Consider the following 12,400-nt stretch of genomic DNA (forward strand, 5'->3'; position numbering starts at 1 on the left):
GAGTTCCCTAATTAATCACAGGGATATGGGGTACATGGCCTATGCCCGATTGCTGCACACCTTGAAGTCACAGGAGCCTGACTAGGTGTTGATGGCTCTTACCACTGTTGGGGTTGGGATGCCACTTAGCCTGCCTCACAAAGGGTCCTTGCCTACAAAGCTCACCTTAGTCTAGGGGAACCCACTGCCCAGCTCCCTCACCCAGACACCTCCAATGCGCGCAGAGTCAGATGGATGTGACGGTACTCACCCCCTTGTGACTGCTGTGATGCCCTCAAGCGTCCATCCATCTCCGGATACGCCACCACCAGGATCCGGAACATCAGGGGGATCATGGTGCGACCGGCACCCCTCCCACATTGGGAGGCCATCCCCAGCTGGACCTCCGCTGTCTTCTTGCTCCAGTGGCGAATGTCCTCCCATCTTTTCCGGCAGTGGTGCTCCGTCTGTGGTGGACCCCCAGGGTCCGGACGTCCTTGGCGATGGCACGCCAAATATCCTTCTTCTGGTGGGCGCTGACCTAGAGGAATAGTACAGGGCAAAAGGAAAAACTGTAACCGTCCGGACTGTCACAGTCATTGGCCCACGTTCCCACCCTTGCCCAGACGCACATACACTCACTGTCCGATCATACAGGCCTCACTCCCCCCCACCCCCGTATCTTCCATCCACACCACTCCAAAAAGGCATTGCCCATGCTGCATGCTCACAGTGTACTCACCTGTTTGTCTGGAGGACCGTAGAGTAGCGTGTACTGGGGGAGGACCCAATCCACTAGTTTGTCCAACTCCTCCGATGTGAAGGCAGGGGCCCTTTCCCCAGACACATGAGCCATCGTCGTTTCCAGACTGAGGTCACAGCAGCACTTGCAGTGTAGGTCCTCTCCTGTCGAAGATCAGGTCTCAAGTGATTGAACAGACAGAAAATCGCGGTCACGTCCACGGCGGTGCATACCGTCACCGCCGGCGTACATCGTCATTGGCTCCTGGGACCCATAGGGTCCAATGTTAACCAATGTTAACCAATGTTAACCAATGCAGGATTGCCACCAGCGCAGTTGCCTCATATCCTCTTGTCCCACATTACAGGTCAGCCAGCCGCCATTTCAGGGGGCCACATGGCATTAATTTTAAATGCGTCACACATATCTAGGCCTTGTCCTCTGAACTGCAATGTGGTGTCTTGAGACCACGGAACACACCTTCCCCCGTAGGTCGTTCCACCTCTTCCTGATGTCATCCCGTGTTCTTGGGTGCTGTCCCACTGCGTTGACCATGTCCACGATTCTGCGCCATAGCTCCATCTTCCTAGCTATGGAGGTGTGCTGCACCTGTGATCCGAATAGCTGTGGCTCTACCCGGATGATTTCCTCCACCATGACCCTGAGCTCCTCCTCAGAAAACCTGGGGTGTCTATGCCGTGCCATGGGGTGGTGTGGGTGATGTGTGAGGTGGTGTGTGTTGTGATGTGTGGGGTGATGTTTAGGGGTGCGTGGATGTGTATGAGTAATGGTGTTGTGTGCCTCTGTATGCTGGTGTGGTCTTTGCTTTTCTGTCTCTCTGCTTCTTCCAAATTTTTGGTTGTAAGGGTTTGTGAGTAATGTGGGTGGGTGTTTTATATTGTATAGGGTGTGTGGGAGTGGTGTGTGTATGTGTATCAGGTGTGTGTATTTCGATTTGTCCAATGTGGTAGTGTTTTGTAAATGTGTGTGTATTTTGAGCTCGGCAGTGTGTACCGCCAATGGAATACCGCGGTTGAAAGACCGCCGCGTGGATTTGTGGGTCGTGATAGTGTGGGCATATTCCTGTTGGCCTGACGATGGAGGTTTTGTTATCGCCAGTTTATCACTGACCTTTGGTGTGGCGGACTTGTGTGAGTGTCTAGATTTTGGCGGATTCCGAGCTGTGGGTCATAATAGCTGTTGCGGAATTCCGCGGCCGCAGCGGTGTGTTGGCGGCCTTCTGCATGGCGGTAAGCGGGATTTACCACCAATGTTGTAATGAGGGCCTATGTGCCCTATTACAAGTGTGGCGGTCTGTAGACCTCCACATGTGCGGTGGTAGTCCGCTGCCACGTTACAACCATGACGGTCAGACCAACAGAGAACCGCCAGCTCTGCTAGGATCATGGATCCTGGATCCTGGTGGTCTGGTGGTGGAGGAGATCCTAATCCGCCAGTGGTGGATGAAAAGGCTGGCAGAGAACAGGTTCAGGGGGGGTGGGAGGGGGCGCCTGCACTGCCCATGCACTTGGCATAGGCAGTGCAGAGGCCCCCCCAGCCAGCACCATCACAATGTTCACTGTCTGCTTTGACAGTGAACATTGCGAGGGTGCTGGTGCACCCTGCAGGCGACAGCATAGGGCCCTATGTCTTGAGTTAAGGTGAAAGGAACACATGACAGTACACAGTACTGAAATGACGCTCCATCTGACATGTCGTGAATAAAACGATGTGATCAGGAACTTTTATTGACGCAATTTTGACTAGCACATGTATTGCTAAATGAAATAGTAATTCATACATTTGTCACATTATGAATATTAGTGAAGAAATGCAATGTGCGGTATAATTTTTAAGTTTTTTAATTAATTTTCTTTTGCACTTACTTACATAATTCGTGCTCACAGGACGACAACGGCACCACCAACAGATTAAAGAAGTATTCTGGGGGACTGCAGCCCCCAAAAGAAGTGTTAAGTAACAGTGCCCTAAGTTTCTGAGGACATTCAAAGAATGATCCCCAGGCAAGGCTACATCATTTTCAAGACCTCCGAAGGCTGGAAATTTGTGTTACTTGGCTTTTAAGTGCAAGGAATCCTAGTGGTTGGTCCTATGGCTACCTTATGTGGGCAGAATGTGTAAAAGAAAGACTTTGACACATGTGATTCGAAATTGAAAATGTTTTATTGACGATGTTGTTGATGGACAATGTAATGTTTTTTATTAATAATGAATGCCTTTGAATATTTATGATTACTGAGTGCCGTGTGCAGCGAGGAGGTTGGCTGCTCACAGAAGGTTGGGTGCAGGGCCTTGCCATGGGCCTTGTCCAATGTTACACCACTCACACCCGAAAGGTATGCTGAGTCATGAAGTTGAGTAAACATGATCAAAAAATCCCAGAAATTAACTGAAAAAAAATCAAAGGTTAATGTGACATTATAGTTAGGTTGGGTAATAATATCTTACTTTACACTGAAAAAAACTTGGAAATTCACAGAAAAAACAAAATCTCAGTAATAGCGTAACTGAAAAAAACCTACAGAAATTCTCCAGTTATAGTTCACTGAGCTAACTATAACTTGTGCCCCTGCCAAGCACCGCATATGTCCTCACATATTACATCACTCATTACATCATCATGTTCAATTGCATTATTGATGACATCACTGATGATATAATTGGTGACATCAGGTACCTTGCTACTGGTCAATTCACTCTATACGAGTAATGCCAAGCCCCTACTATGCACATCCTTCCACTGGGCATATCTCTTCATGCAGTCCACTCCCTCCAGACACCCAAGTCTCTCTAAGTCCCTATTAGGTATAGCCTTCACTCTGTACACAACTCTTTACGGACAGCCCACTACCCCCCCAGAGGCTCTAGTCCCGTTAGATGACAAAGCCCCTACTACATAGAGCCTTCAACTTGTGCACAGGTCGGCATGGAGGAGCCACTCAGTCCAGGCACCTAATCCGCACAACCCACAACTCCCTCCAGACACCCAAGCCCTATTAGATAGCAAAGCCCCTACTATGCACAGCCTTCACTCTATGCACACTTCTTCCACTCCCTCCAGACACCCAACCCCCATTTGGTGGCCAAGAATGTTGCAAAAACATAGTCTCGTTAGCAGTACAAAATCTGCTTTAAATGTACTTTACTAAATATATTTAAGAGTATGGCAAACTGTTACATTCATTGGATTATGTCATAAGTAATGTCATCAATGGTATAATTGAACATGTCTTGAGTGAGGTAATATGTGAGGTCATAAGCAAGGTGTGGCAGGGGGCTAGTTATAGTTAGCTTAGTAAAATATAACTGGTGAATTTCAGGGTTTTCTTGCATTTAAAATGTTACGTTATAGCTGATATTTTCATCTAACTATAACATCACTTTCATCTTTGTTCTTTTTCCTGAAAACAATGACATATTCACTGCACAAATGCAGTTAAAGGATAGTTATGGTTCAGCAAGCCAAAAAAACGGTAAAAGCCCTATAGTACGCCCGTTATGGTGTGTAAGGTACAATCCACACAATAAATCACACCATTACTTACACCCTGCCATGCTTTGCTCTTTGTAGAGACCTTTTATTTTTATATGCAAGTGGCTAAGGGGGGTACTGAGTGTAGTGGGTGGTGTGGTTATTGACACATTTCAGGGCTTTTTTTCAGTTTTGTGTTCTCAAAAGCATTACTAACCTTTAACTGTGATTCATCAAACTGTGCCAAATCTATTAGCAAATAACCTCTTCTTTGATCTCACCCTTTAAATCTGTCATGGCCTTGATAGACCTTAGTGAATCTGCGAAAACAAAGAATAGGCTAAACATGTTAAGTCTTCATGAAACAATGCCGAAGTTATCAGTAAATCAAAAATATTTTGACACTTTCCCTTAACCGTGATCATATAGAAAATACATGCCCTGGCTGTAACTTGCTAACTATCTTCCACATATGGGGCAGTGTGGCAGGCAAGTGTTAATGGATACCAGATGGCGTAATAGGCTGTGGTATGTAACCTTTTATTTACATTTTTCCATGCTTGCTTTTCTCAAGATTAAGACGGTCATTATGAACACGGCGGTAAACACCGCTGACCGCCGTGGCGGCGGTGAACAGAAGACCGCCATTGGCGGTGAATAGAAACCCTCCATATAATGATCCAAAATCCCGAACCCACCAAAACTCACCAGTCCACCCGTCACCGCCAGGACCCTGTCGACGGAAATGCTGGACCTTCCACCCCGCCACCACCGAGCACACCCACATCCCGCCCTCCTAATAATGATGCACAAATCACTTTGGCGGTCAGTGGAAGTCGAACGACCATTGGCGGTGCAGACGGCCACGGGCGGCAAGTGGACCCTACAGCAAAAAGTGCACACATTGGATAAGCTAGAAACCCACACACCTGATGCACATCCACAACACCATAAAACACCCACATACACACCCCACAATCCTTTGCAATGAAACCAGGAAAAGAAGACAGAGAGCAGCAGAAGCAGACGCCAATGCCACTATACACAAGACTCACACGACCCACAGAAGAGCACCCTCACCGCGATTCCACCCCGACACCATTCACCACACTCACCATGTCACCCCCCAAACATCCATGCTTCACAGAAAGGGAGCTAAGGACCATGGTGGACGAAATCCTGAAGGTGGAGCCACAAATATTCGGGCACAGGTGCAGCACACACCCATCGCCAGGAAGATGGAGCTATGGCAGACCATTGTCAACAGGGTCAATGCAGTGGGACACCATCCACGCACCAGGGACGACATCTGCAAGAGATGGAACGACCTGTGGGGGAAGCTCAGGGGCATGGCATCAAGGCACCACATTGCAGCCCAGAAGACTGGGGGAGCACCACCACCAACACCACCCGAATACACCGACTGGGAGGAAAAGGTACTGGCCATCCTGCACCCTGAGGGACTCACTGGACTCACTGGAGGAATGGACTCGGGTAAGTCGTCTACAATTACCCCATATACATCACACCTGGAATGCATACCCCACCCCACCAACACCCACCATGACCACTACCCCACCCAGCCCACAGCCACTGAATCCACTCCCCCTGCATGCCCACAAACCCACTAACAGGCCCACATCCCTCCCCATGTACACAGCCACCTACCCCTGCTAGGATCATAATGGCACTACACCACCCACAATGCCACTCCACATCCGAAACAAAATGCAGTGCAAACCTCACAAAGGCACCCTGCATGGCCCCAAAAACGTACACCTGCACAAAACAGCCCAGCCCTGTGCACCCCATCCGATCATGCATTTGTAACAGACATGACCATTTCCCCCAACAGGCACCACCACCCATGCTACCCTGATGGACAGGACAAGAAGTGGCAGTGCCCTCCAGGGAGACAGAGGCACCTCACAGGACACTGGGGATGGATCCCTCAACACTGATGAGCAGGCTGGCCCCTCACACAGTCCTGGACTGTCACCATCCAGCCACCCCACTCAGGAAACCACTGACACTCGTACCACCCAGCCAACAACATCAGCCCAGGGCAACCGTCCCCACACCTGTGTATCCAGGCCACAGACTGGTGGAACACAGGTACAGAGGCCACAGTCACCCCCTACCAACAGGCAGGAAGACGATGGCCCCAGTACAAGTGGTACCGCCAGACCTGTGCAGGGGACACAGGCACAGGAGGCTAGGCCCAGTGGTAGGGCCTCAGTGGCCCAGGGGGGAGGCCACAGGATGGATGCTGCAGCCCAGGACGTGATCTCTGAGGTCCTGGGGGCCTACCAGCATACCCATGACAGCCTGGCACAGATAGTATCCACCCTGGAGCAGAGTTAGAGGATGCAGCAGGAACACCACCAAGAGTCCATGGAGCAGTGGAAACAGCACAACGCCACAATGGCCAGCATAGCAGGAGCACTGCTGCAGCTGGTACAAACCCAGTCTGAGACCCACACAGGACAGGAGGCCTCCACTACAGCACAGGAGATAGACCGGACAATGACAGCAATAGCAGCAATATTCCACAAACTACCCTCAGAGGAAACACAAGGTACAACCATGTCATCCCCTGTAGGTCAACAGCAGGTGCCCAAACTGACCCTCAGGCCAAGTTATGGGTCTGGAACCCCTGCCAAAACAAGCACCCTCCAAAAAGTAACTCGGCTACAATCTGCCCACCAACCATCCCACACAATCAACCACCAAACAGTGTTAACAATCAATAAGAACTCATGTAAGCATTGATGGACCCATCAATACCAACGACAAGGCTGCCACCATGTTGGCATTGAGGACAGCCACCCATGACCAACTGCCATCACTGTAAATTGCACTATTCAAACCCTGCCACAAATAAAACACATATCACACCTGTAACACTGTCCCCTGTCATAATGTGAGAAGAAAGTGAAGTATGGATGTAAGTGGCTGATAACTACTTTATTGGTAATGCGTAGCATGAAAGTACACCTGTGTGCCTAAATGTTGTGGGAAAAAAAGGAATAAACTAAATTGTATTTGGTACCATGCAGACCTGGACCCAGTTTCAAATAGTAGATTCAAACCCCCCCCAGATGACAAAGCACACTGACAGTATGTGTCACAAACACCAATGTCAGCCCTTAGTCCCACATAGTTATTGGAAGTAGCGTTGTATCAGTTGGGTCCTGGAATTGACATCTTCCTCTTTCTCATCATCACTATCACTCTCCTCCCCTCTCTGAGGAAGCTAGTCAGGATTTACAGCACCATCCACATCCAAGAGGGGGATATAATGTCTCACTGCCACGTTGTGCAGCATGCAGCAGGCCACCACTATTCTACACACCTTTTCAGGCCCATAGGCCAGGGAACCCCCAGAGATATGTAGACAACGAAATCTAGCCTTCAGGAGAGCTATTGTGCGCTCTATCACCCTCCTAGTACATCCATGGGCCTCATTGTAATTCCTCTCTGCATCTGTCCCAGGATTCCTCACTGGTGTCAGGAGCAAACGCAAGTTGGGATAGGCAGAATCACCTAGACAAATGTGAAAAACAGAGCAGTCAGAGTCAAGCCTCTGAGTCAGACAGCCTGGCTGTCTGCTAGGTGGCAGTTACTGACGGAAACACCTACCTATGATCCACACTCTGTCCTCTTGTAGTTGTTCCATCTTTTGTGGCACACTACTGTTCCTCAGCACAAAGGAATCATGGACTGAACCGGGGGACATGGCATTCACATGTGAGATGTACTGGTCTGCAGTACATACCAATTGGATGTTCGTGGAGTGAAAGTTCTTTCTGTTTCTGTACATGTGTTCACTGACTCTTGGGGGTATTATAGGTATGTGGGTGCCATTGATGGCACCAATCACCTGGGGTATGTTTGCAAATGCATAGAAGTTAGATTTGAGGGTAGGGGGTCAGTACTTTGGGGAAACCTCACATAGGATTATGATGTGACGCTCCACCATGGTCCGCAAATCAACAAGTGGTCTATACACCGATGGGGCCCTTCCTCGCCACAAGGGTCGGTACCTAGGAGGGATTTGAAACATGTGTGAGAAACACACAGACATAAGCACACATTGTCATTCTTTGTGCACTGCTTACTTGATTGTAGGGACTCAAAAGTTAAATGTTCTCGACAGAATTTCATCTAGACCTCAATGAGTGAACAGGGTTTGATATGTGTGGTATTGTTAATGGTCACATGCATAGGTGTGTTAGGTGAACAATATGGCCTGCATTGTGCATAAATCATTTTTATTAATGAGTAGTTTTGGCCAAAATGTCTGCCCCATGTAATCCAGAACTGTTGTTATGGAAGTGACCTCATACCGCTAGCGGTTGACGTAAAAGCGTAAGGCGTGTTTACCGTCATTGGTTAACATGAATGCCAATGGGGAATCCTGGCGTATCATGATTGCCGCCGGCGGTGACTGTGCACACTGCAGCGGTACGTACATGAATTGGTCACCCCAACTTCACTTGACTCCCTGATCTTGTGTGAGCAGGTACTCCACTGAGTGCACTGCTGTGTCCTGCCTCTGGTCATGGAAGTGGCTCGTGTTGCAGGGGAAAAGGCCCCGGCCTTCACCCAGGAGGAATTGGAGAGGCTAGTGGACGGGGTCCTGCCCCTGTACGCCAAGCTCTACGGACGGCCAGAGGTACAGGTGAGTCGGGGTTTTGGGGGCACTGTTTTAGTGTAATGGATGGTGTTGTAAGTACATATGTGTGCACCTCTGAGCCTGCATGGCCCATGGTTCATGCCATGCTGCGTGCGTATGTCCTGTAAGTCTGTCAGTACTGTCCATCCCATAGTGGACGTGTAGCCAGCTGTACATATTTTCCATTTGCCTGACCTCTGTGTTACATTTCTGTGTCTCCCTTTTAGGTCAGCGCCCACCAGAAGAGGGCACTTTGGCATGCCATCGCCAAGGAGGTGCAGACCCTGGGGGTCTACAACCGGCAAAGCACCCACTGCAGGAAGAGGTGGGAGGACCTGCGGCGCTAGGCGTGAAAAATCTGTGAGGCCCAGCTGGGGAAGTCCTCTCAACAAGGAAGGGGTGCCCGTTGGGCACTGACCCCCCCTCATGCTACGCATCCTGGCAGTGGCGTACCCAGACCTGGATGGGCGCTTGAAGGCTGCACAGCAGTCACAAGGGGGTGAGTACTCATGTCACAATCTTAACCTTTGATGGATGTCTGTGTGTGCATTAGGGTTTATGCTGCTTAGTTGCAGGGACTCTCACTGAAGTCCATCTACATGATGGCCCCCGTAGGGTGTACGGGTGTTTTGGTCAGGTCTCCTACACGTCGGGTCCTTAGATAGTTCAGGGGATGGGTGTAGAGCAGGGTTCTTGTCACTAGTCACGGGCATGGCCATAGGCATAGTGGAAGGGGCTGTCTGTTGGGGGGGTCTTCTGGGTCGGTGTTTGTCTGGCCACTATGTTCACTCCTTTCAGATATTTACAAGTGTCTCTCCTTTTATGTCTCCCCATCCCTGTTCTCTTGTGTTGTCTGTGTACATCAGCATCATCTGACGAGGGAGCTGAGGCACCGGCAAGTGGGGATGCAGCGGCCGACGGATTCTCGGAGCCAAGGGTACCAGTGGGCTGGAGGGCGAGGGGAGTACCACGGGGGAGGCAACTACCACTGGAGGTAGTGACTCAGATACCTCCTCCGATGGGGGCTCCCTGGCGGTGGTGGACACTAGTGGGCACACCCCTACAGTAACATCTTCCGCCACCCCACATGCCATCACCGCCCTCCCTTTTGCTCCCCACCGAGTTGCCCGTGCCCGCTCATCCATAAAGGTGGGCGTCTCCTTCGCCCCAGGCACCTCCTCCCCTGCCCCAGTCAGCCCTGCTGCCCTCACAGAGGAGGCTATTGAACTCCTGAGAACCATCTCTGTAGGGCAGACAACCATCGTCAATGCCATCCAGGGGCTAGCATCAGAGATGTAGCAGACAAATGCCTCTCTGGATGACATTCACAGTGCTGTGTCTGGCCTACAGAGGTCTTTTCAGGCTCTGGCCTCCTCTTTGACGGCAGCCAGCTTCCCTGGTCATTCCGTCCCACCTCCCACCTCCTCTACCCCTTCCAGCACCCCACTCCCTTCAACTGTCCAAAGCACACAATCTGACACCCAGTCAAGCACCTCAACACACAAGAAGCACACTTCTAAACACAAGCACCACACCTCCCACCACAAGCATTCACACAGCCAACATACACATGCACACACAGCAACATACACTTCCCCTAGTGTGCCCACCTCTTCTACCCCCCTGTCTGTACCCTCTACATGCACACCCACAAGCACTGCACCTTCAGGCACTGTTGCTGAGCCTATTCCTGCACCCACCACAATAGCAGACATCCAGACATGCACCCAGACACCACACCTGCACTCACCACAACTACTGTAGTTGACACATGTAGCACACTCACCAGACTTGCAGACACCTACACAACATACATCCACACTGGCAGCCTGTCTTCTCCCACTGTGTCCAACCCCCCTCCTCCAAAAACACACAAACGCACCAAGACACCCACCCATCACACATCCACCACACCTCAGCATACTGTCCAGTCACCTGCATCCACGACGCGCACACCTACACCACTCACAACACCCTCTACCTCCACTCCCACGCCCTCCTCCAGGCCCAAACCAATTGCACCCAAGAAACTTTTTCTCTCCTGTGCTGACCTCTTCCAACCCACTGGCCCACTCCGTCTTGTCCCTAAGCGTGCGCACCTCCTTGCCCTTTCCACTCCTTCCACGTCACAGCCTGCCCCTGTCCTCCCTTCACATTCCATGCCCCTTCCCAAGAGAGGAAGAAGCCCCGTGCTGAGCCAATTCCATCTGGCTCCAACCGGTCGAAGCACACCCCACTAGCTTCCAAAGCCAAACCCAAGTCCCCTCCACCTTCCGAGCGCAAGTCCAAGAACCACCCCGTCGCAAATCCCCATCCCCACCACCCCTTGCCCCTGTTCCCTGAGGTGCCTGGATGACCCATTGTTGCCCCTTTAGGTGGAGTACCGTGCACTTTTGGGAGTCAGGTTGGGGCCATTGTGTCCCATACACGTTTGACACTATAGATTGGCCATTGGTCTTGTTGTGTATAGTTGGCTCTGTGAGCTTAAATAAATATTTATGTGTGCCCTGTGTTTTGGCGGCACACTCCTGTACCCTGGTTTCTCGTTTCATTGTTTGTGGGTGTGGGGCATTTGTATATACTATGGCCAGGTTGGATTTGCCTTGTGTCCGGTAAGTACCTCTTCCTGTGGGGTGTATGGGTTGTGCTGCTGTGAAGGGTTGTGGAAGCGTTGCAGGGTGGGTGGAGTGGGTGGGTATGTAACTGTGCCCTTTCCTCCCTTGTGTCGTAGGTTGCGGTACTTACCGTCGTCGTCTTCGTTGGCGGTCTTGGCCGTGGAGGTATATGGGAAGGAGCAGGGATGGCATGATCTGCAGCTCTCTATCCATGTGTGCTTCGACGCGTTGTGTGGGCCTCTGGTGAGTGTTTCCTTATATTCGGTTTGTTTCCGCCTGGCTTTACGTGGCGGTGGTTTCCTCCCCGGAACTGACGGTGGGCTAGTGGGCTAGTGGTTCATTATTTGATGGGCGGGTTGGGCCTTTCCGTCGGCCTGTGGGCGGACTCTGCCGGCGTCGTCAGCACTCCTCTACTGGCGGTGGGTGGTTTTCAGGATGCCTGTGTTTCAGTTGGTTCTTTTTTTTGCCGTTCCGGACCGCTCCTCTGTTGGCGGTTTTTACCACCACCGCCGGCGGCGCGGTTTGGACCGCCGTGTTCATAATGAGGGCCTATGTCTCTGTTTGTCTATCCCTTCTCAGGTCTTGTCATCAGATAAAGCCTTATCACATACCCATATCATACCTCCCAAATTACCATACCCCATTATACAGACAGGTTAGTACAACTCTCCCCAGTCATGGAACCTTCCACGTACCATGGTCAGGTACCAGTAGGCATGCTACTCACCTATGTCAGTCTTGACACACATGCACAGTGGCTTGCACTGAGAATGAGGAAACACGGTGACAGCTACATACCAGTTAAATAGTATCATTGTCAAACCAATGAGATGGCTGAGATTATGGATTGCACAGGAAGACATGTGACAGAGACACAAGATCACACACATGAC

The sequence above is a fragment of the Pleurodeles waltl genome, chromosome 3_1, assembly GCF_031143425.1.
Source record: "Pleurodeles waltl isolate 20211129_DDA chromosome 3_1, aPleWal1.hap1.20221129, whole genome shotgun sequence".
Taxonomy (NCBI): domain Eukaryota; kingdom Metazoa; phylum Chordata; class Amphibia; order Caudata; family Salamandridae; genus Pleurodeles; species Pleurodeles waltl.